Source organism: Panthera onca, chromosome B3 (assembly GCF_046562875.1).
Source record: "Panthera onca isolate mPanOnc1 chromosome B3, mPanOnc1 haplotype 2, whole genome shotgun sequence".
In the NCBI taxonomy this organism is placed as follows: Eukaryota; Metazoa; Chordata; class Mammalia; order Carnivora; family Felidae; genus Panthera; species Panthera onca.
This window is the reverse complement of record NC_138344.1, coordinates 125125580-125150989: the sequence shown is the minus strand read 5'-3', so window position 1 is coordinate 125150989 and position 25410 is coordinate 125125580. Positions and strand designations below refer to the sequence as shown.

Sequence of the window (25410 nt, the reverse complement as noted above, 5' to 3'; positions counted from 1 at the left end):
AAAGGAGTGAAAAACTGGGGTCTCTCTTTTCAGCCAGAGATTCTAGGGTGCCTACAGGCTCGAGACTCTGAAATGTTGGGTGATTTTCCCCCTAAATATCCATCTCTGTCACTCCCAGCCCAACATTCTAAGAGGAGCCTCCTTTGCTTGCTGAGAAGCACCCCTATTTACGACACCCATGTAGGTGCAGGCCTATGCACACACTGTCCATTATCTCCCAGCCCCTGCCCTGTTGTTCGGCCAGAGCCCTATGCGCTCTCTCTTGCAATTCCACTCCCAGCCTGCCACATGGCAATTGTTTGCATTAAAAGAGATTGAGGTTAATTTTTTTAATCCCTGGAAATGTTTACAATACCTCCTGAAAGAAGTGGGGAATGGGTGATTGTGAGTAGTGCTTATATCCTGTAAGGACATCGTCCAACTGTAAAAACTAAGGCATCTCTCTTGGAATGAGTCATAAGTGTCAGCAATGAGCAAAGTTGTCAGAGTAGTTTTGTTACCAGTAATAATGCCGATGTTTTACCTCTGACTCCTGTGTCTTATTTCTTAATTGACTCTGAACCCAGAGAAGGAAGAAGGTGAGATTCATTATCTTCCTCAAACCTCATCAAGGAAAACAAATATTAAACAGATAATATGTAAATTAAAAGTTAACTGCAGACTGGGATACGTGCCATGGAGTGTAACCAAGTGAGTGAGAAAAGTCTCAGTCCTCCTGGGTTTCTCCTCTACTCTCACTGAGCTACCACACTTACTACACTTCTGACACCAGGTGGAGGGGGGAGGTCCCCACACCAAGCATTTCTGGGACCCCAGCTGCGTGTTCTACAATTAACTCAGTAATGACACTGTCTACCCAGAGATAGTGTCAGATCCCTCAGGTGAAGGGCTCTGTCCCACAAGAATGCCCCTCCGCCCCCCTTCAGATGCCAGCTGAAAGTCCAGGCTGTCCCCTGGCTTCTAAGCCATCAGCTATAAACCAGGTCCCCACCACAGCCTCCTCCGGTTCTATTGAGGCACATTAACAAATACAGAATCAACCTAGACACCAAAGTGGCCAGGGAGGAAGCTTTCCACTGGCAATGCTGAGGGTCATGCTCGTGTTCCTCCAAACGGTCACACCCGTCCCTAGCATTTCGGGGGCTCAGGCTGTGAGTACAAAGGGAGGTCTATAGGCCACACCTCTAACAAACTAAAAGTTCTAAATTAAGCAAAATATGTTCTACCCTCCTGTCAAAACAAATACACCTTCACAAAAAGCCACAACTGCAAGTGGGCAAATATCAGACAGCTGAATTTAATTATTATTGCACATGCCTGGGTGTTCTGTTACCGGTCAAGTTTGGATGAGTCATAAAGTACAGACACATGTAATTTACAAATTACACACGAATTCCGAAATATTTATTCTTCTTGCCTTAATTTCAGCAATGCCTCTAATTATGTTGTTTAATCACATTTTCCACAAAATTTCTGTTCTATTGATGGTAGTGCCAAATTATGTGATTTTTCTTGAGTCACTGAAGTTCTTACATGATTTTCTAATTCCAACTTTGGGAAGATATTCTGCTGAGTCTATAACAATTTGAATTGCTATGAAGTCTTTAAAGCCTTTTTGACTAATATTTTCTTTTTTTTTTTTTTTTTTTTTTTATTTGTGGGACAGAGAGAGACAGAGCATGAACGGGGGAGGGACAGAGAGAGAGGGAGACACAGAATCGGAAACAGGCTCCAGGCTCTGAGCCATCAGCCCAGAGCCTGACGCGGGGCTCGAACTCACGGACCGTGAGATCGTGACCTGGCTGAAGTCGGACGCTTAACCGACTGCGCCACCCAGGCGCCCCGATTTTTTTAATGTGCCTTGTACCACAAATAATAAATTGCTTATGGAACAACTCTGAAAAACACAGCAACCACTGGAGACACAGGGTCTTCCTCACTGAGATTCGAAAGTGATGGAACAGGACTGTGTAGGGTGATGTCTTTCCTAAGAGTACAGCATGGAAAGGGGGAAAAAGAGAACTTTATTTTAGAGAAAGCTGATGAACACTGCCTCAGCCAAGTGATCAAGGTCAATATCAACAGTGATGAGTTGTATTGACTGCACGTACCCTTGATACGACGTGATGAAGGGGGTCCTTCACCTCTGGTCTTCCTCACAAAACCCATAACCTCAGTCTAGTCAAGTTCCAGTTGAGGGACATTCGACAAAATATTCTGCCAGTATTCCTCAAAAATTGTCAATCTCATCAAAAGCAAAGAGGACCTGAGAAACTGTCACAGGCCAGAGGTCCCTAAGGAGACATGATTCAATGTAATGAGGTACCCTGAGTGGGATCCTAGAACAGGAAAAGGACATTAGGTGTAAAAAAAACAAAAAACAAAAAAACTAGGGAAAGCTGAATAAAGTATGGACTTCAGTTAATAATAGTTTCTCAATACTGCCTCATTTGTTGTGACAAATGTCCCTTAGGAAAGGAATGTAAGATGTTACTAGTAGGAGAAACTGGGTATGGAATATATAGGAACTCTGCTATCTTTGCAACTTTTCTGTAAGTTTAAAACTATTCCAAGGTTAAAGGTATATATATATATATATATATTTTTTTTTTAATGTGATAGAATATGTCAGAAGGACAAAATGACCTCAGATGAGGGCTCCTAGCAGGAAAGGAGAAGCTAAGAAGACACTCACCATAGAGAAGATGGTAACCGTGCAATCATCCCAGGGCCCAGACTGTCCTAGGAGAGACCTGTCTGGGCACAGTAGGCAGTGATTCATCTTGCTTCAGCCATCCTGACGTCTTGGACACACTTTGCAGGAAGTAGCCATGTTTATGTCACCAACAGCCATCCATAAGCCTGGGAACCTCAGGCCATTTTTGCTCTGAGCCACTTTGAATCAGACTGAGTGAAGGAGCTTCCTCCCTCCCACCCAGAGCGGGAGCCATATCAAGCAACGACCACAAGGGGGAGCATGAGGCCACAAAGAGCCCCAGGAGGAGCCCTGGAAGGGGGTGTGGAAAGCAGCCGGCCACAGGAGAACCTCACTTTCGATTTTTCAGGTCAGGGTAAGGATTGTGACTGAGGACATACTAGATGTGCTCATCCATCGTCACAGCAGCAAATAAACTGCATTGCAACTCATTTTATTTTCTGAACTCTTGTGCCAGCCCCTTCACTAATAGCAGACGGTACTTCAGGGAAAGTTTACATCACAAAGTAGCATCCAGGGGGAAGAGAGGCAGTGTTCCTGGTTGCTCATCTCCTCCACTGTTCTCTCCGCCCGGCGATGGCTCTGAACTCCCCCTTCTGACCTGGCCCACAGGTTGGCCCTGTGACACAGAAGATTCTGTGAGACATCAGCCATGTATTTTACGGCTGTCCACCTGCTCTGTTCCCGGCAACCAGCCTGCTGATTGTCATATTCCACCTTCCCTATCCCCAGGTACATGAGAGCATTCAGATCCCGTCCGCACCCCCAACCACATTCTGGGCCCTCCTGTGAATAGATGGGCCAGGTCCCCATTTTCACCACTTCTCCATGCCTAGTGGTATGAGGAGAATCTATGGGGTTTGTGACTTCCCAGAATTCAAATATTAAACCCTCCCCACCTATGTGATGGCATTAGGAGGTGGGGCCGTTAGGATGTGATTAGGTTTGGATGAGGTCAGGAGGATAGAGCCCTGATAAAGGGGATTGGCACCTCATAAGAGTCTTTCTCCCTCTCTGCGCTCCACCATGCGTGGATCTGATGAGAAGGCAGCAGGCAGTCTGCAACTAGGAAGAGAGAACCCAACTGTGCTGGCCCCCTGATCTCAGACTTCCAGCCTCCAGAACTGTGAGCAATAATCAATTTCTATTGTTGATGAGTCTCCCAGTTTATGGTATTTTGTTATGGCCGCCCAGACAGACTAAGACAGTATCTCAAAAGATCTAGGCAGAAAACGAGGCACAAAATGTCTTTATTTGAAACCCTCCAATTCAAGGAAGGAATTTTTCTCCTGTCCCGGACATTCCTCAAGACCACCTGCAGCCTGTCCCCACAAAGACACACCCAACCCCACCACGGGTCTGTGTGGGGAGAGGCAGGGTGGGGTCACACAGAACACTCCTCCTCTCCTCAGGCCAGCTCATTGGCTCTGCTGCGGCAGATAGGGGCTCCTTTTACCTGTCTCTTCCTTCCTATTCCTGGAACAGGAAAGTAAATTCTTTTCTCTGTGCCACATCAAAATCCATCCTGCCTTACATTAGAGTGATATAAATCATGAACTTGGCATCTTTGTCTCACCCTATAAATTGTACCCACAGCTCTGGATGCTCTTTCCTTTAGCTATCAAATGAAGAGGGAGGACAGCTATTCTTGGCAGGTGAAAAGACAGTGCCTCAATTAATACTTTAAAAGACTTTCCCACCACATTGGTTTTCAAGAAAAGAATGCTAGAAAAAGAAAATGGCTTTAGGCTAATGAGGGCAGGTAAGAGCTTAGAGTCACTGTACTTTAAACATTTAAGAAGCTGCCCTTATTTTTTACTTTACATGCTAAAGTCACTCATTCCTGGTTATGTGGACATGGCAGGGTTGAATCCCGCTTTGCCAAATCATGACCTGGGTTGGGGACTGCCATGCGACATCAGGAGGCAGGGTGCGTGGCCATGGAATTGAAGACTGTTTGAAGGCAGCGAGCAGAGGCTCATACATATCCTGTGGGGAGGGGCAAAACTCAGGAGAGATCCAAGCAGCCACCCATCTGCAGGGTGCATTCACCTCAGGTGTGTCATGGGTTTGTGTGTATCTGAGTTCAAAGTAGCAAGACTCGTATTGCTTAGTGTGCCCAAGTCTACAACTCTTGTGGAAAATAAGTTAGCAATTCATCTTAAACCAATACATATCCTGGAGGACCCAAGATGGCAGAACAGCATGGAAGGTTTTTTTGCATCTCACATCGATGAAATACAGCCAGATCAAAACGAAACCATCCTACACAACTAGAAAACTGATTTGAGGATCAACACAACAATCTGCACACCCTGAACCACAGAACTCAGCAGGTACTACGGGCACAGAGAGGTGAACTGGGGGAGAGAGAAGGGAGGAGGGTAGGGAGCTGTTTTTGCATGCAGAGAGAGGATGGAGATGGGGGGAGAGTTCAGGAAAAGCGCCCCCCCCAAAAGCAGCTGGAGAGAAAGTAGAAAAGGGGAAACAGCCACAGGGACAGAACTAAAAAGGGAGAAAGGAGAAATAAGAGGGTTTAAATTCCATTAAGACTCTATAAACAGGGGGAGCGCAGAGTCTGAAACTCCGCAGCTCAATACCTGGTGGTGCTCTGGTGAGAAGGGCGAATCCCCAGGAACAGAGTGGGTCTGGGAGGTTCTTGGGCCACATGGGGAGAAGCGGTTCCACTGCTGGAAGGACATTTGGCAGAGGCTCTGCGACCACCCAGTCCCCGCAGATCGCAGAGAACAACCACATTCCCTGGTGCTGGAAGAAGGTCATTAAAGGTGAAGCCTGGTGCCAGATGGGTGTTGCGATTTTCCATAATCCCCGAAATGCTGCTGCTACACGTTCGCATGAACTTTTGCTGGGGTGGGCTGGCGCCCGGCTGCAGTCTCTGGGCATTGGCAGCAGCATGGACCGGAGAACATTCCTGGGTGGGGCCGGCATCTGGCCACTACTCAGTGAGACCCTCCCGCAGAAGGTCTGAGTGGGTCAAACCTGCAGTCCCTCAGAAGTGAGGGCTTGGGGAAAACAGCCGCACCTGAGATACAACTCAGGAGGGAGGTGCCGTCTAGCAACCTGACAGCTTGTTCACTGACAGTGTAAAAGCGTGGAGTGGACGGAAGCCAGAGACAAAGGACCAGTGTGCGACTGCTGGTCCGGAGAGCACAGAGTTCTGACACCAGAGACTGTGTAGCTGGGGGACGCCATTTTCACTGCTCCCGCGCATGCGCATACACACCTACAAGCTCCGCAGCAGTCCACCCCACTAAGCTAAGCAGCGCCATCTAGTGGAGAATGGAGCTGTTACACTAAGCCCCGCAACTGGGCCAACCTCACTCTCCAGAAACACAAATCTCTCCAACTACTTAGTTTACAGACTATAAAGTGATTCACAGTTTAACTTCTAGGGGAAAACGAAGTAATTTCAATCATATTTCAGTCTGTTCACTGGTCCAGCTATTCAATTTTCTTTTTTTTCTCTTTTTCATTTCTTTTCCTTTCTTGAATATAGAAAGAAAAAAAATTACTTTTACTTTAAATTTTTATTGAAAATATTTTTATTTAATTTTTCTCTACTATATTTCTTTACTTTTGTGTAAGTTTTTTCAAATTCTATTCTATTTCCATCATTTCATTTTATTTCAGTGTATTCATTTTTTCAAATTTTCAAACTATTTCCCTTTTTTTTTCTTTCCCCTTTTTTCCTCTAATCTATCAAGCCCCTTTCAACACCAACACCAAAACACACCTAGGATCTAGCATCATTTATTTGATTTTGTGTGTGTGTGTGTCTTGTTTTTAATTTTTTACTTTTAATTTTTTTTTTACCTCATTAATTCCTTTTCTCCCTTCAAAATGATGAAACGAAGGAATTAGCTCTAAAAGGAAGAGCAGGAAGAAACAACAGCCAGGGACTTTAACTAATACAGATACAAGCAAGATGTCTGAACCAGAATTTAGAATCACGATAATAAGCATACTAGCTGCAGTCGAAAATAGATTAGAACCCCTTTCTGCAGAGATAAAAGAAGTAAAATCTAGTCAGGATGAAATAAAAAATGCTATACTGAGCTGCAATCTCGATGGATGCCATGACAGCAAGGATGGATGAGGCAGCACAGAGAATTGGCGGATATAGAGGACAAACTTATGGAGAATAATGAAGCAGAAAAAAAGAGGGACACTAAGGCAAAAGAGCACACTTTAAGAATTAGAGAAATCAGTGACTCATTAAAAAGGAACAACATCAGAATCATAGAGGTCGCAGAAGATGAAGAGAGATAAAAAGGGGTAGAAGGGTTATGTGAGCAAATCATAGGAGAAAACTTTCCTAACCTGGGGAAAGACACAGACATCAAAATACAGGAAGCACAGAGGACTCCCATTAGATTCTACAAAAACCAACCATCAACAAGACATATCATAGTCAAATTCACAAAATACTCAGGGAAGGAGAGAATCATGAAAGCAGCAAGGGAAAAAAAGTCCCTAACCTACAAAGGAAGACAGATCAGGTTTGCAGCACACCTATCCAAAAACTTGGCAAGCCAGAAAGGAGTGGCAGGATATATTCAGTGTGCTGAATCAGAAAAATATGCAGTCAAGAATTCTTTATTCAAGATAGAAGGAGAGATTAAAAGTTTCCCAGACAAACAAAAAAATTAAAGGAGTTTGTGAACACTAAACTAGCCCTGCAAGAAATTCTAAGGGGGACCCTCTGAGGGGAGAAACGATGAATAAATAAATACCAAAAGCAACAAAGACTAGAAAGGACCAGAGAACACCACCAGAAACTCCAACTCTACAAGCAACATAAGGGCAATAAATTCATATCTTTCAGTACTCACTCTAAATGTCAATGTACTAAATGCTCCAATCGAAAGACACAGGGTAACAGAATGGATAAGGAAACAAGATCCATCTATATGCTGTTTACAGGAGAACTTTAGACCTAAAGACACCTTCTGATTGAAAGTAAGGGGATGGAGAACCATCTATCATGCTAATGGTCAACAAAAGAAAGCTGGAGTAGCCATACTTATATCAGACAAAATAAAGACTTTAAAATAAAGACTGTATCAAGAGATGCAGAAGGGCATTATATCATAATCAAGGGGTTTATCCACCAAGAAGACCTAATACTGTAAACATTTATGCACCAAATGTGCAAGCACCCAAATATATAAATCAATTCATCACAAACATAAAGAAACTCATCGATAGTAATACCATAATAGTAGGGGACTTCAACACCCCACTCACAGCAATGGACAGATTATCTAGTCAAAAAATCAACAAGGAAACAATGGCTTTGAATGACACATTGGATCAGATGGACTTAACAGATATATTCAGAACATTTCATCCTAAAGCAGTGGAATATATATTCTTCTCCAGTGCACATGGAACATTCTCTAGAATAGACCACATACTGGGCCAAATCAACCCTCAACAAGTACAAAAATATTGAGATCATACCATGCAGATTTTCAGACCACAATGCTATGAAACTTGAAATCAACCACAAGAAAAAATTTGGAAAGGTAACAAATACTTCGGAGACTAAAGAACATCCTACTAAAAAATGATTGGGCTAACCAAGAAGTTAAAGAGGAAATTAAAAAGTACATGGAAAATATGAAGATGATAACACCACAGCCCAAAACCTCTGGGATGCTGCAAAGGCGGTCATAAGAGGAAAGTGTATAGCAATCCAGGCCTTGTTAAAGAAGGAAGAAAGGTCTCAGATACACAATCTAACCTTACACCTTAAAGAGCTGGAAAAAGCATAGCAAATAAAACCCAAAATTAGCAGAAGACAGGAAATAATAAATATTAGAGTAGAAATCAATGCTATCAAAACAACAACAACAAAAAAAAAACAGTAGAACAGATCAATGAAACCAGAAGTTGGTTCTTGGAAACAATTAAAAAAATTGATAAACCACTAGCCAGTTTCATCAAGAATAAAAAGGAAAGGACCCAAATAAATAAAATCAAGAATGAAAGAGGACAGATCACAACCAACAAAGCAGAAATAAAAAACAATAATGAGAATATTATGAGCAATTATACACCAATAAAATGGGCAATCTGGAAAAAATGGCCAAATTCCTAGAAACGTATACACTACCAAAACTGAAACAGGAAGAAATAGAAAATTTGAACAGACCCATAACCAGTAAGAATTGAATTAGTAATCAAAAACCTCCCAAAAAACAAGAGACCAGGGCCAGATGGCTCCCAGGGGAATTCTACCAAACATTTAAGGAAGAGTTAATACCTATTCCCTTGAAGCTGTTCCAAAAATAGAAATGGAAGGAAAACTTCCAAACTCTTTCCATGAAGCCAGCATTACCTTGATTCCAAAACCAGACAAAGATCCCACGAAAAAGGTGAACTATAGACCAATTTCCCTGATGAACATGGATGCAAAAATCCTCAACAAGATATTAGCCAACCAGATCCAACAATACGTTAAAACAATTACTCACCACGACCAAGTGGGATTTATACCTGGGATGCAGGGCTGGTTCAATATTTGCAAAGCAATCAGTGTGATTCATCACATCAATAAAAGAAAGGACAAGAACCATATGATCTTCTCAATAGATGCAGAGAAAGCATTTGACAAAATACAGCATCCTTTCTTGATAAAAAAGCTCAAGAAAGTAGGGATAGAAGGGTCATATCTCAAAATCACAAAAGCCATATATGAAAGACCCAATGCTAATATCATCCTCAGTGGGGAAAAACTGAGAGCTTTCCACCTAAGGTCAGGAATAAGACTGGGATGTCCACTCTCACCACTGTTACTCAACATAGTATTGTAAGTCTTAGCCTCTGCAATCAGACAACACAAAGAAATAAAAGGCATCCAAATCAGCCAGGAGGAGGTCAAACTTTCGCTCTTTTCAGATGACATGATACTCTATATGGAAAACCCAAAAGATTCCACCAAAAAACTGCTAGAACTGATTCATGAAGTCAGCAAAGTTGCAGGATATAAAATCAATGCACAGAAATTGTTTGCATTCGTATACACCAACAATGAAGCAATAGAGAAATCAAAGAATAGATACCATTTACAATTGCACCAAAAACCATAAAATACCTAGGAATAAATCTAACCAAAGAGGTGAAAAATCTATACACTGAAAACTATGGAAAGCTTATGAAAGAAATTGAAGAAGACACACAAACAATGGAAAAATATTCCATGTTCCTGGATAGGAAGAACAAATATTGTTAAATTTTTTTTAACATTTATTTATTTTTGAGAGACAGACCATGAGCAGGGGAGGGGCAGAGACAGAGGGAGACACAGAATCCGAAGCAGGCTCCAGGCTCCGAGCTGTCAGCACAGAGCCTGACATGGGGCTTGAACCCACAAACTGCGAGATTATGACATGAACTGAAGTTGGACGCTTAACCGACGGAGCCACCCAGGCACCCCACAAATAATGTTAAAATGTCAATACTACCCAAAGCAATCTACATATTCAATGCAATCCCTATCATAATAACAGCAGCATTCTTCACAGAGCTAGAACAAACAATCCTAAAATGTGTATGGAACCACAAAAGACCCCAAATAGTGAAAACAATCTTGAAAAAGAAAACCAAAGCAGGAGGCATCACAATCCCGGACTTCAAGCTGTATTACAAAGCTGTAATCATCAAGACAGTATGGTACTGGCACAAAAACAGACACTCAGATCAATGGAACACAATAGAGAACCCAGAAATGGACCCACATACGCATGGCCAACTAATCTTTGACAAAGCAGGAAAGAATATCCAATGGAATAAAGACAGTCTCTTCAGCAAGTGGTGCTGGGAAAACTGGACAGTGACATGCAGAAAAATGAACCTGGACCACTTTCTTACACCATACACAAAAATAAACTCAAAATGGATGAAACACCTAACTGTAAGACAGGAAGCCATCAAAATCCTTGAGGAGAAAGCAGGCAAAAATCTCTTTGATCTTGGCCGCAGCAACTTCTTACTCAACACATCTCCAGAGGCAAGGGAAACAAAAGCAAAAATGAACTATTGGGACTTCATCAAAATAAAAAGCTTCTGCACAGTGAAGGAAACAATCAGCAAAACTAAAAGGCAACTGACAGAATGGGAGAAGATATTTGCAAACGACATATCAGACAAAGGGTTAGGATCCAAAATCTATAAAGAACTTATCAAACTCAACTCCCAAAAAACAAGTAATCCAGTGAAGAAATGGGCAAAAGATATGAATAGACACTTCTCCAAGGAAGACATCCAGATGGCCAACTGACACATGAAAAAATGCTCTACATCACTCATCATCAGGGAAATATAAATCAAAACCACAATGAGATACCACCTCACACCTGTCAGAATGGATAACATTAGCAACTCAGGCAACAACAGATGTTGGTGAGGATGCAGAGAAACAGGATCTCTTTTGTGCTGCTGGTGGGAATGCAAACTGGTGCAGCCACTCTGGAAAACAGTATGGAGGTTCCTAAAAAAATTAAAAATACAACTACCCTACAACCCAGCAATTGCACTACTAGGTATTTACCCAAGGGATACAGGTGTGCTGTTTCAAAGGGACACATGCACCCCAGTGTTTATAGCAGCACTACCAACAATAGCGATAGTATGGAAAGAGCCCAAATGCCCATTGATGGATGAATGGATAAAGAAGATGTGGTATATGTATAAAATGGAGTATTACTCAGCAATCAAAAAGAATGAAATCTTGCCATTTGCAACTACGTGGATGGAACTGGAGGGTATTATGCTAAGCGAGATTGGTCAGTCAGAGAAAGACAAATGTCATATGACTTCACTCATATGAGGACTTTAAGACACAAAACAGATGAACATAAGGGAAGGGAAACAAAAATAATATAAAAAGTGGGAGGGGGACAAAACATAAGAGACTCTTAAATATGGAGAACAAACAGAGGGTTACTGGAGGGGTTGTGGGAGGGGTGTGGGCTAAATGGGTAAGGGGCATTAAGGAATGTACTCCTGAAATCATTGTTGCACTATATGCTAACTAACTTGGATATAAATTATAAATAAATAAATACATACATACATATCCTATGGCCCAGTGTAAGGGTGCACAATGCTGAACTCTTTTTCAAAAAGACCTGCTTACAAAGGGTAACCTTAATTCATCATGAATTCAGGTGGATACCATGCTTCTCCCAACCTGATCCCAGCCAATGGCTGAGCACACAGGGGACTTGAGTCAGGCCACTTCTGCCTAAACAAAGACACATCAGCTTTTGCCCTGGGCACCCCATCAGCTGCAACTTCCATCTCTCCCTTCACAGGTGTTGGCTCTGCACCATGGCCAGAGGGCTCCCCCAACCACTCCTGTTCCCTCCCTAATTTATCCTTCTCAAGATTCTCCCACTTCCCACCTACATCTTCTTCTCAGAGACACAAATTGACATACTTAGTAATTTCACTCTTATAAAAATGTAATCCTTAATTCAAAATAAGACCTGAACAAAAAATGATTATCTAAGTATTATTTGTAATGAGAAGGGAGGAGGGTGAAAACAACTTAAATATTCAACCACAAGAGGCTCCTGGGTGGCTCAGTCAGTTAAGTGTCCAACCCTTGATCTCAGCTCAGGTCATGATCTCACAGTTCCTGAGATGTGGCACTGAGCCCCTCATTTGACCTGGCTGACAGTAGGCAGCCTGCTTGGGATTCTCTCTCTCTCTCTCTCTCTCTGCCCCTCCCCTTTCTCTCTTTCTCAAAATAAATAAACTTAAAAAAAAAAATTCAACCACAAGGTAAAGCTAAATGTAGAACAGCCACTCAATAGCAAACCATAGTGCCATTAAAATTGTTTCTGTGTTTATTCATGTGAACAAAATCACAGGTAGTACACCCTACCCATGACCTTTACTTCAGATTTCTTTGACCCCCTCTAACTGTCTACCCTAGTGCAGTGTGAAGCTTCCCACAAGCCCCTTCTTGAGCAGGGGAGGGTGGATCCACATCTCCCTTTGCCTCCTCACCCTCAGTCTCTGTCTGCCTGGTGTTCTGCCTCTGCCCTGCTGTATCAGTCAGGGTTCAATCAAAGAAGCAAATACCAAATATGGGTATTTACATATATCATACATACTTGCTACATAAATCTGATCTTACACAATTGTGGGAGTTGATTAAATACTCCTCCTTTGTGTCTGATATTAGAACTTGAAGTCCACAAGGCAGACAGGCTGGAAGCAAAGGTGAAGTAAGGTACGGAGAGGACATGTGGGAACCCACACAAATGAGCCAGGGTCCACGATGACAGGCTAATAAGCCCACGTCAGTTCCTGTGGCCTCTGACTTTGATAATTGCTCTGGGCTGAATATTGTTACCCCCCAACTCACATGTTGACATCCTCACTCCCACATGATGGTTAATGTTATGTATTAAAGTGACGGGGATGCAGGGTGCCCAGATTAAACATGATTTATGGATGGGTCTGCAGGTTGCTTCTGGATGAGATTAGAGTTTGAATGGGTAGACTCAGCAAAGTAGATGGACCTCCCCCCGACCTCCAGTGTGAGTGAGCATCATCCAATCAGCTGAGGGCCTGAATAGAACAAAAAGTAGAAGAAGGGATGAATTTTCTGCCTGCTTGAGCTAGAACATCAGTCTCCTTCTGCCCTTGAACTGAGATTTACCCCATGTGTTCCCCTAGTTCTCAGGCCTTTAGTGTCAGACTATAATTACACTCTTGTCTTTCCTGGATCTCCAGCTTCCAGGAGGCAGATCCTGGAATTTCTCAGCTTCCATTATTACATGAGCCAATTCCTTACAATAAATCTCCTTTTATACATATAAATTATTATATATATAATATTAATAACATAATATTTTTTATTATATAATTATATTATAATTAATATAGTATAAATAGGATATAGCTATAAGCATATATGTATGTATAGATATGTACCTATATATACATTTATATCTTACTTACACATTTTTGGGGGGTCTTATTGGTTGTTTTTCCAGAGATCCCTAATATACCCCAGTACCTCAGCATGTGACTATATTTGGAGACAGTGTCTTTAATAAGTTAATTAAGTTAAAATTACTCATTAGGGTGGGTCATGACCTAATGTGGCCAGTATCCCTATAAGAAGAGGAAATTAGAATTGAAACACACACACACCAAGGGAATCTGATGTGAAGACACAGAAAGAAGATGCCATCTACAAGCTAAGGAGAGGCTTAGAGGAAACCAACCCAGCCAACACCTTGGTCTCAAACTCATAACCTTCAGAACTGTGGGAAAATACATTCCTGTTGCTTAGCCACCTGGTCTGTGGCTTTTTGTTATAGCAGCCCTGGCAAACTAACACAATGACATAGGCATCCTACAGAAGCCACAGCCCTTCTCCGTGAAATTTCATGCACTGGAATGGGAGATGCTGAAGGAGGGTTCAAGGAGATTAGAACAGTTGCACGTTCAGTTGCTGCTTCACACCAACAGGGTGACCAGAAACCTACCCTGACCAGAAAAATCCACTGGAGAACGCAGTTCAGCCTAGACAAGTTGGCATACTACAAAGCCAACATAATCACCCAACATAAAACGTAGCCACTCCTACCATTTCCATTACAACAGGGGTTCTCAACTGAGTTTTCCCCCATGGGACACTTCGCAATGTCTAGAGATACTTTATAGTTGTCATAAATGGAAGGCGGGCTGTCATCGGCACCTAGTTGGTAGAGGTCAGGGATGCTACTAAACACTCTTCAGTGCACAGGGACTGCACAACAAGGAATTATCCAGCCCCAAAAGGTCAGTGGTCCCCAGGCTGAGAAACCCTGCATTGCATCAACAAATCCTTCACACCAAGAATTCAAAATTCTAGCAGATGCAATGAAAACTGAGCTGGGGAAAGGAACATTGCAGTGTGCAGCAGTGTACCATCACCTCTCTGTCCCTCCTCTCTCCCTCTATCAGCTCTTCACTCCCACCTCCCACACTTCCTGGGAGCTCCAGATTCTGCTCCTCCACCTTGCCGTGTAGCTTTCTCCTTCTCTGACATCTTGACATCATCCAATATCCTGAAACTCAGAGTCCCATCTTATGCCCCAAGGAATTATCAGAGTGTGTTTTTTTTTTTAATACTGTGACATCTTCCCCAAAGGGAAATTTGAATGCCGAGAGGTAAGGTCCAAAAGTTGTCTCCACCTTGAAATATATCTATAGGAGTATACTCAAAATATTCAGACCAAAATAAAAAATCTGAAAGTGTATGACACTCAGGCTGAATTCTGAATATTGCAATTTGATTTATTTTCCCTTTTTGCTTATCTACACTTTCCATTTCTTCCACACTAAAGAGACATGTTTACTAAAGAAAAAATTATGTCTATGGGGATGATATAGAACAACATGTAAAAATTCTTACAAAATAATGCCAAATGAATGAAGTATCAGATTTAGTTATATATAGTATATGACTCTATTTTTAAAGTATGGGGAGAAAAAAAACCCAAAGGGGAATAGGGAAGGGCAACAAGAACAAATGACTAGAAAGAAACACATTATGGTGTTTTATTCAGAAAGCCACACCAGAAATGATTTTGTTTTTCTCTGTTGTTACTTGTCCTAATTTTTAAAAATTAACCCAATATACATACCCAGTATAACCCTCTGGCCTACAGTGTGGGTGAGTGCTTCAAATATGATGGGTGTCCTTTCCATGATTAGGTTACATTATATAACAGAAGTGAGGATATTTTTACAAATACCAGGTCCCTAATCAACCGACTTTGAGTTCATCAAAATGGAGATTATTCTGGGAGGACCTGATCTAATCAGGTAAGCCTTTTAAAATATATATATATATATATACACATACATATATATATGTATATATATGTATGTGTATATATACGTATATATATGTATGTGTATATATACGTATATATATGTGTGTGTATATATATACAAGCTAAGGAGAGCTTAGCTTGTATATATATATGTGTATATATATATATATATGTATATATACATATATATATATATATATATGTATATATTGAGAGAGAGAGAGCATGAGTGGGGGAGGAGCAGAGAGAGAGGGAAAGAGGGAGAATCCCAAGCAGGCTCCACACTGTCAGCACAGAGCCTGACATGGGGCTAGATCTCACAAACTGTGAGATCATGACCTGAGCTGAAGTCAAGAGTTGGACACTTAACTGACTGAACCACCCAGGTGCCCTAGGAAGCCTTTTAAAAGAGGGTTTACAGGCCAGAGATTTGAAGCAACAGACTCTCCTGGTGGCCTCGAAGAAGCAATGAGTTTGTTGTTGCTATGAATTTTACATCCTCAAAGAAATGAATTCTGCCAATACTTACACGGGCTTGGAGGAGGACCCCCAGCTCTCAAATACCTTAGTTGCAGCCTTGTGAGACCCTGAGCAGAGGATTCATTTCCGCTGTGCTGAGACTCCTGAAACATGGAAACTATGGGAATAATAAATGTCTGTTTTAAGCAGCTTCATTTGTCATAATTTGTTAAGCATCAACAGAAAACGAATAGAACCAACTAGGCTTTCAATGGAAAAATACATCTTAATAAATAAACCATAGGGGCACCAGGGTGGCTCAGTCAGTTGAGCGTCCAACTCTTGGTTTTGGCTCAGGTCAGGATCTCACGGTTTGTGTGTTCAAATCCCACATTGGGTTCTGCGCTGACAGTGCAGAGCCTGCTTAGGATTCTCTCTCTCTCAAATAAATAAACTTAAAAATAAATAAATAAACCATAGAATGGGAAGAAAGACATCTGGGTCTCTATCATCACCATTAACTACCTATACGATCTTAAGTCACTTCTTAAGGTGTGAAGTTTTAAAATATGTAATATGAGAGATAGAGGCTTGAAAATCCGATGATTCTAAATCTTGCCACAATCAACTCTCAGTTACTGCACCTTTTTCTCCTCTTGCTTATAATGGAGTCTCATAGTGCTAAAGATAGGTAACCCATTAGTTAGGCTGTCAAAATCTTTTCATAATAGAGAGATGCTCTTTATAGCAGTATTTATTCTTCAAAATATGGCACTTGCCTCACTACAACCCAATTGTAATTTCAGAATAAAAATATATAGCAAAGTGCTTAAAATCAAGTATACACAAACTAAAATGGCACAAAGGAGTGTTTTATGAAATGGGAGAAAGCCCAACAAAAGAAGGATTAAACTGAAAGTGTGCTTCTTAGAATTTAGAATTGGGTTTTGAAAAGGAAGAGAATTAGAAAATAAAAGCAAGCAGCCCAACCCAAAGAAAGGAACAAGTAGGATTAAATAAGCAAGTAAAACTACATCTGAAACAGAATATGTTTCTACAGACTGAATTGTGTCCCTCCTCCCAAATTCACATGTGGAAACCCTACCCGCCCCCTCCATGTGATGGTATTTAGAGATGGTGATCGCCTCCTTTGGGAGGAGATTAGGTTCAGATGGATCATGAGGGTGGAGCCTTCTGCTAGGGTTACTGTCCTTGTAAGAAGAGACACCAGAACCTGAGAGCACGCTCAGTCTCTTTCATAGCCACGTGAGGACACAGGAAAAGGCAAAAAAAGCTCTCGCGGGAGCCTGACCACACCAGCACCCTGATCTCAGACCCCCGGTCTTCAAAACTATGAGAAATACATTTCTCTTCTCGAAGCCACCCAGTCTGTGGTATCTTCTCATGACAGCCTGAGCTGACTAATACACACATGTATAAGGGGGAAAGAAAAAAATAGGATTGGAGATGTAGAGGAGAGGAGGGAAAAAGATGCTTGGCGGCCATGCAGGGGAGTTTAAATTTGTTGCCCAAGGTTATAAGAAGCCCTTATGACTTCTTGAGCCAGAGAGATTGAGGGAAATGAGTCTGATGATAATCTCATCAGCAAGTTTGTGTGACATGAAGTTATGAGGGCTATAACCAGGATGGTGACCGTGGAAAAGAATGGAAGCAGAACTTCCAAGAAACATTAAGTGACATGAATTGCCAGAACTTCAAAATAAATTTAATTATTATTATATAATGAACTCATTCCTTAAGCCTGAAAAATGAGAAATTCTGATAAGGGACATGGTGGGGATCTGGCTAATTAATGAGGAATTGATGAAGGAACCTGGTCCTCTTTAACAGAGGCACCTATCTCCTGGGCTCACCAGCAAACCTCTCAAAGTTTTCTGGAGAATCAATAAGAAATTGAAAATGTTGTTTGACCTTTAGTAGGACTACTGAAGAACAGAATACCCAGGTTGACCTCTTTCTTAGGTGCCAGCTGATCAGTGTTAAAAAATTGCTAGGGGCGCCTGGGTGGCTCAGTTGGTTAGGTGTCTGACTTCGGCTCAGGTCATGATCTCGCAGCACTTGAGTTCAAGCCCTTCATCAGGTCTGTGCTGACAGAGCTCAGAGGCTGGAGCCTGCTTTGGATTCTGTGTCTCCCTCTCTCTGCCCCTCTCCTGCTTGCACTCTGTCTCTCTCTCTGTCTCTGTCTCTCAAAAATAAACATTAAAAAAATTTTTTTAACTGAAAAAAGGCTTTACATTTTTGGTCTTTTGTTATTAGAATGCTTTCTTATTTTATTGCCTTTATTCCTCATGACAGTTCTGAGCGATAAGCCAGGTTTAATAATCGTGGTTTTGTAGACTCAGAAACTGAGCCTTAGAAATGTTACATAACTTTCCAAAGTTTCCACAGCTGAACTGCTGAACTGGCAGATGGCACAATTCAGAGTAGTGTCCAGGTCTGTTCCACAATATGGCTTTATTTTTTTACTTATTTTTTGGTAGCACATGAGACTGCTCACTTAAGTGCATTTTTTATTTTATTTATTTTATTTTGAGAGAAATCACATGCGAGAAAAGGAGGGGCAGAAAGAGAATCCCAAGCAGACTCCATGCCCAGCTCAATCTCATGACCATGAGATCCTGACCTGAGCCAAAATCAAGAGTTGGACACTTAACTGACTGAGGCACCCCACATTCATTTTTTAATACCTTTTTTTTTCAAAATGAAGTACAGACATACCTCAGAGATACTGTAGCTTTGGTTCCGGTACACTGCAATGAAGCCAATATTACAATAAAGCAAACGTTGCAAAAAAGTGAGTCAAATGAATTCTTTCGTTTCCCAGTGCATATAAATTATGTTTATACTATAGCCTATTAAGTGTGCAACAGCATATGTTGTAAAAAATAATGTACATGCCTTAATTTATGCTAACCATCCCTGAGCTTTCGGTGAGATGTAATCACTGACCACAGATCACTGTAACAAATATAATAGGCACATTGTGAGTGCCCAATGAAAAAGTTTAAAATTTTGCAAGAATTACCAAAATGTGACACAAAGATAGGAAGTGAGCAAATGCTGTTGGAAAAATGGTGCCGATAAACTTGATCCATGCTGGTTGCCACAAGCCTTCACCTTATGAAAAAATGCAGTACTTGTGAAACGCAATAAAATGAGGTATGCCTATATATTTTAGCTTCTTTACTACTGTCGCTTATTACTAATTTCCACAAACATAGTGACTTAAAACTACACAAATTTATTATCTTACAGTTCTGAATGTCAGAAGTCCAAAAATGGACCTTCCAAGGCCAAATCACGAAGTTGGCAGGGCTGTGTTCCTTCCAGAGGCTCCAGGGATAATCCATTCTTTGCTGTTTCTAGCTTCTAGAGTCTATCTGCATCCTTTGGTTCATGGTCCTCTTTCAGAAATAGCATCTCCTCTTCTCTGACTTTGGCCCTCCCACCTCCCTCCTGTAAGAAAGTTTATGATTACATTATGATTATCCATTCTCATTGGCTAATCCGGGAGAATCTTCCCATCTCAAGACCCTTAACTCAATTACATAAGCAAAGTCCTATGCTTTCAAAGGTAACAGGAAGTATACACAGGTTTGGGGATTAGGAACATCTTGGTAGGGGGTGCATTAGTCTGCCTGCCACAATGTATCATCTACATACATGAAAATGCATGGATCTTAAGGGCATGGTTCTATGAGTTTTGACAGATGTATCTCTGTAACTTATGTGACCCACAAGCTAATTAGACTATAGATGATTTCTATTAACCAAAAGTTCCCTTCTTCCCCTTTCCAGTTAATTTTCCCCTTCCCACCCTAACCACTAAGCAACCGCTGTTCTGAACTCTATCACTATAGGTTAGCTGTAACTGTTGTCGAGCGCCATAGGAATGGAATCATAAAAGATGAGCTCTTTCATGTCTGTTTTCTTTTGCTCAGCATGTTTTTGAGATTTGTCCATGATATGCACATATCAATAATTCTCTCCTTTCTGTTGCCAAGTAACACTCCATTGTATCAATATACCAGTTTGCTTATCCATTCACAAGGTGAACATTTTAAGTGATTCCAAGATCTTCCCTATTATGAATTTAGCTACCAGGAACATTATTGCGTGAGACATTATATGAACATAGGATCTCATCTCTCTTGAGCAAGCACTTAAGAATGAAAACATTAAGTTACAGGGTCGATATATGTTTCATAGACAAGGACTATGGATAAAAATTTTTTTCAGCAGATGTACCCTTTTACAGCCCTATAAGTTCCAATTGCTCTACATCCTCATCAATACTTGTCATTGTTTAAAAGTTCTGCCATTTTAAGGAGAGTGATATTTTGTTGTGATTTTAATTTACATTTCCTTGAAGACTAAAGATGTTGAACACCTTTTCACGTGCTTATTTTCTACTTACCTATTTTCTTTGCAAGGGCATGTTCAAACTTTTTCCATTTGTGGGATATTTTTATTATTATGTTTTATTCTATTTGTATATTTATTATTGTATTTTGTATTTCTATTTATTACATAAATATATACGTGTGTTATATTTATGTTATTCATATTACTTAATTCACATTTATTTTATGTCTATGTTTATAGCCTGGATAGTTTTAAATAATATATTCATTATGTGTTTATTATCAAGTTCTTAACACATTTTGGACACAAATTCCCTTTAAAAATATGCACTGCAAATATTTTCTCCTGTTTTCTCTGTGGCTCATTCATTCATTCATTTTCCAGAGATTTTAATATATAGAAAGACATAAATAGATATAGAAATGGGAGCACCTGGGTGGCTCAGTTGGTTAAGCGTCCAACTATTGGTTTCGGCTCAGGTCATGACTTCATGGTTTGTGAGTTCGAGCCCCACATTGGGCTCTGTGCTGACAGTGCAGAGCCTGCTTGGGATTCTCTCTCTCCTTCTATCTCTGACCCTCCCCTGCTCTCTGTCTCTCTTTCTCTCTCTCAAAATAAATAAATAAACTTAAAAAATATATGTAGAAGTGGGTATAGATATGTGTAGTTATGTGTATTATGAATGTGTGTATGCATTCATTTATATATACATACATATATGCACACATAAACATACACACATCTATACCTACACACACACACACACACACACACACACACACACACACACACACACAATTCCCAGCTCCATCTGCTAAGATATTTTAGAAACATTAACAACCCAGTAGTAATGAACACTCTTGGAATATAAACACCATTCTCCACTGAAGAAAAGCAGGCCTGCTTGGAGAAATGGCTGATTCCAACACTGGATCAAGGGAAGTAGAAACAAAATACAAATAGTGTAAAAATGTAAGAACGCTCTCAAAAAGATACAGTAGTCAGTTTGAAGAGGCGCCCACTGGCTAAATCTGAGGTAATCTGAACATCAAAATAATGATAGGTAGGATTATAACGTATTGAATAAAAAATGTGTGAGTCTATAACAATGTAAATTAATCAATTAAATGAAGAAATAAATAAGAAAAATCTCTGCCTACGCTAGAAAGCTAATAATAAATGTAGAAGGAATGATAGAATTAGAAAATCACCATTTGGCAGCTGTCATAGTAATTATTGATTCAGGCAAGAATCATGAATATACATGGTAAAACTAGTGGGTGAATGTTTAAGGAATAGTGAGATATTTGCAGAATCTCAGTGTCTTCTTCAAGATACATATTAATTGCAAAAGGTAAATACAATGAAACACCTCCTTAACTAATTGATTAACATTATCATTGCCAGAATTTGGACTAACCAATAGCATTTGGTGCCTGACATGATGCACTAAGAGAATTCAGCATCATTTCTGTGGTGGTCTTCCCAAATGTACATAACCTGAATCTAATCATAACACAAATTGACATTAGGGTAAATTCTATGAAATAACTTATTTGTACACTTAAAAATTATTAGTATCAAGGGGTTCAGAAACACACACACTTTCAAGAACTGTTCCAGGTTAAAGGACACTAATGAGATGTGACAAACTGGATGCAACTGATGATGTTGGATTTTCTATTGTTAGAAAGGACATTATTGTGGCAAGTCAGTACAAGATCAATAAAGTCTGTAGATTAGATGATAGTATTGAATCAGTGTGAAGTTTCTAACTTTGATCATAGTTCTGTGGCTATGTTAGAGAATTCTTTGTTTTCAGGAAATACTAACATATTTAGAGAAGCATCATGCCTGCAACTTATTCTCAATTGTTTTAATTATATACATTTGTGCCAATGTGTACAAACATTTTTCATGCATGTATGAAATATGTATTTATTGTATATCTTAGTATATACATAATACATACATTTCTTTTTTTTTGTCAATGCTGCCCTTCAAGGTGGATTTATGTGAAGTCAACATGGCATAGCTGGGAACCTATTCAAGAATAGGGAATGATCAGGGTTGCCTGGTGGCTCAGTCAGTTAAGCATCAGATTTGAGGTCAGATCATGATCTCATGGTTCATGAGTTCTAGACCTGCATCTGGCTCTCTGCTGTCAGTGTGGAGTGTGCTTCAGATCCTCTGTCTCCTCTGTCTCTGTCTCTCTCTCTCTCAAAAATAAAAATAAAACCTTCAAAAAAAATTTTTAAGGGTAGGAAATGATCAAAGGGTGCCTCGGTGGCTCAATTGGTTAAGCATCTGACTCTTGATTCTGGCTCAGGTCATGACCTCATGGCTTGTGAGTTCAGCCCCTGCATAGGGCACCTGCTTGGGATTCTCTCTCTCTCCCTCTCTGCCCCTCCCCCACTTGCTCAAGCACGAGCTCCTCAAAATAAATACACTTAAAAAAAACTTTATTTTGCATTGTAAATGTTTTCTAAACTTACTTCCATGTGATTTGCATTTACAATAATATTATTTGAATATTTTGGGGATCCTTATTTGAAGATCTTTCTCTTTTACCGTCTCAATTTTGTACTTACCATCTCAGTTTCTAACTCCTGCTGAATCAAACTTTTGAATACAATTGTTTTAATTGGTTACTTTAGCATTATATCCAAACTATTAATAAAAAGGATTATGTAATTATTTGCTTATTTTCATGCAGGAGGGGGAAGCTCCAGGCCACTATCCAAGCCACACTTAAAGAGAGCCAATCTCAGAGTCATAAAAATAGTATTCTGACTACCCCTTAATATTGACCTAAAATCCCTACACCATCTGGCCCGAGTCACTCTCTGACTTCCCCTGCTCCCGTTCTCCTGCCATCTCCTCCTTCACCTGCTTCTACAGCCATAGGATTCCTTGCTATTCTTGGAGCATAAGAGACGTGCTCTTGTCTTAGAACCTTTATTGGGGCTGCTTCTTATTCCTGGAAGGCTCTTCATGTCCACATTTTTAAAATTTTTTTTTATTTTCTATTTGAAGGGTAATTAACATACATTTATTTATGTATTTATTTATTTATTTATAAGGGTATGTATGTATGTATTTATTATGTTCTATTTATTTCAGATGTTACACAAATCAAAACCACAATGAGGTTACTAGGAAGATGGCGGCATAGGAGGATGCTGGGCTCACTGCGCATCCTGTTGATCACTTAGATTCCACTTACACCTGCCTAAATAACCCAGAAAACCGCCAGAGGATTAGCAGAACGGAGTCTCTGGAGCCAAGCGCAGACAAGAGGTCATGGAAGAGGATGACATGATACTATACATGGAAAATCCGATAGACTCCACCAAAAGTCTGCTAGAACTGATACATGAATTCAGCAAAGTTGCAGGATACAAAATCAATGTACAGGAATCAGTTGCATTCTTATACACTAACAATGAAGCAACAGAAAGACAAATAAAGAAACTGATCCCATTCACAATTGCACCAAGAAGCATAAAATACCTAGGGATAAATCTAACCAAAGATGTAAAAGATCTGTATGCTGAAAACTATAGAAAGCTTATGAAGGTAATTGAAGAAGATATAAAGAAATGGAAAGACATTCCCTGCTCATGGATTGGAAGAATAAATATTATCAAAATGTCAATACTACCCAAAGCTATCTACACATTCAATGCAATCCCAATCAAAATTGCAACAGCATTCTTCTTGAAACTAGAACAAGCAATCCTAAAATTCATATGGAACCACAAAAGGCCCCGAATAGCCAAAGTAATTTTGAAGAAGAAGACCAAAGCAAGGAGGCATCACAATCCCAGACTTTAGCCTCTACTACAAAGCTGTCATCATCAAGACAGCATGGTACTGGCACAAAAACAGACACATAGACCAATGGAATAGAATAGAAACCCCAGAACTAGACCCACAAACGTATGGCCAACTCATCTTTGACAAAGCAGGAAAGAACATCCAATGGAAAAAAGACAGTCTCTTTAACAAATGGTGCTGGGAGAACTGGACAGCAACATGCAGAAGATTGAAACTAGACCACTTTCTCACACCATTCACAAAAATAAACTCAAAATGGATAAAGGACCTGAATGTGAGACAGGAAACCATCAAAACCCTAGAGGAGAAAGCAGGAAAAGACCTCTCTGACCTCAGCCGTAGCAATCTCTTACTCGACACATCCCCAAAGGCAAGGGAATTAAAAGCAAAAGTGAATTACTGGGACCTTATGAAGATAAAAAGCTTCTGCACAGCAAAGGAAACAACCAACAAAACTAAAAGGCAACCAACGGAATGGGAAAAGATATTTGCAAATGACACATCGGACAAAGGGCTAGTATCCAAAATCTATAAAGAGCTCACCAAACTCCACACCCGAAAAACAAATAACCCAGTGAAGAAATGGGCAGAAAACATGAAGAGACACTTCTCTAAAGAAGACATCCAGATGGCCAACAGGCACATGAAAAGATGCTCAACGTCGCTCCTTATCAGGGAAATACAAATCAAAACCACACTCAGATATCACCTCACGCCAGTCAGAGTGGCCAAAATGAACAAATCAGGAGACTATAGATGCTGGAGAGGATGTGGAGAAACGGGAACCCTCTTGCACTGTTGGTGGGGATGCAAATTGGTGCAGCCACTCTGGAGAACAGTGTGAAGGTTCCTCAGAAAATTAAAAATAGACCTACCCTATGACCCAGCAATAGCACTGCTAGGAATTTACCCAAGGGATACAGGAGTACTGATGCATAGGGGCACTTGTACCCCGATGTTTATAGCAGCAGTCTCAACAATAGCCAAATTATGGGAAGAGCCTAAATGTCCATCAACTGATGAATGGATAAAGAAATTGTGGTTTATATACACAATGGAGTACTACAGGGCAATGAGAAAGAATGAAATATGGCCCTTTGTAGCAACGTGGATGGAACTGGAGAGTGTGATGCTAAGTGA

At 40.5% G+C, this 25410-nt stretch overlaps 1 long non-coding RNA gene across 1 annotated transcript in view; it reads right to left on the bottom strand.

The window, feature by feature from the left end:
- LOC132670164 (uncharacterized) overlaps positions 1–25410 on the bottom strand; it is a 114189-nt gene that overhangs the window by 83230 nt on the left and 5549 nt on the right. The window contains exon 2 of the long non-coding RNA XR_009606477.3: positions 19319–19521. This is a non-coding gene — a long non-coding RNA (uncharacterized LOC132670164). The remainder of the gene's footprint in view (positions 1–19318; positions 19522–25410) is intronic.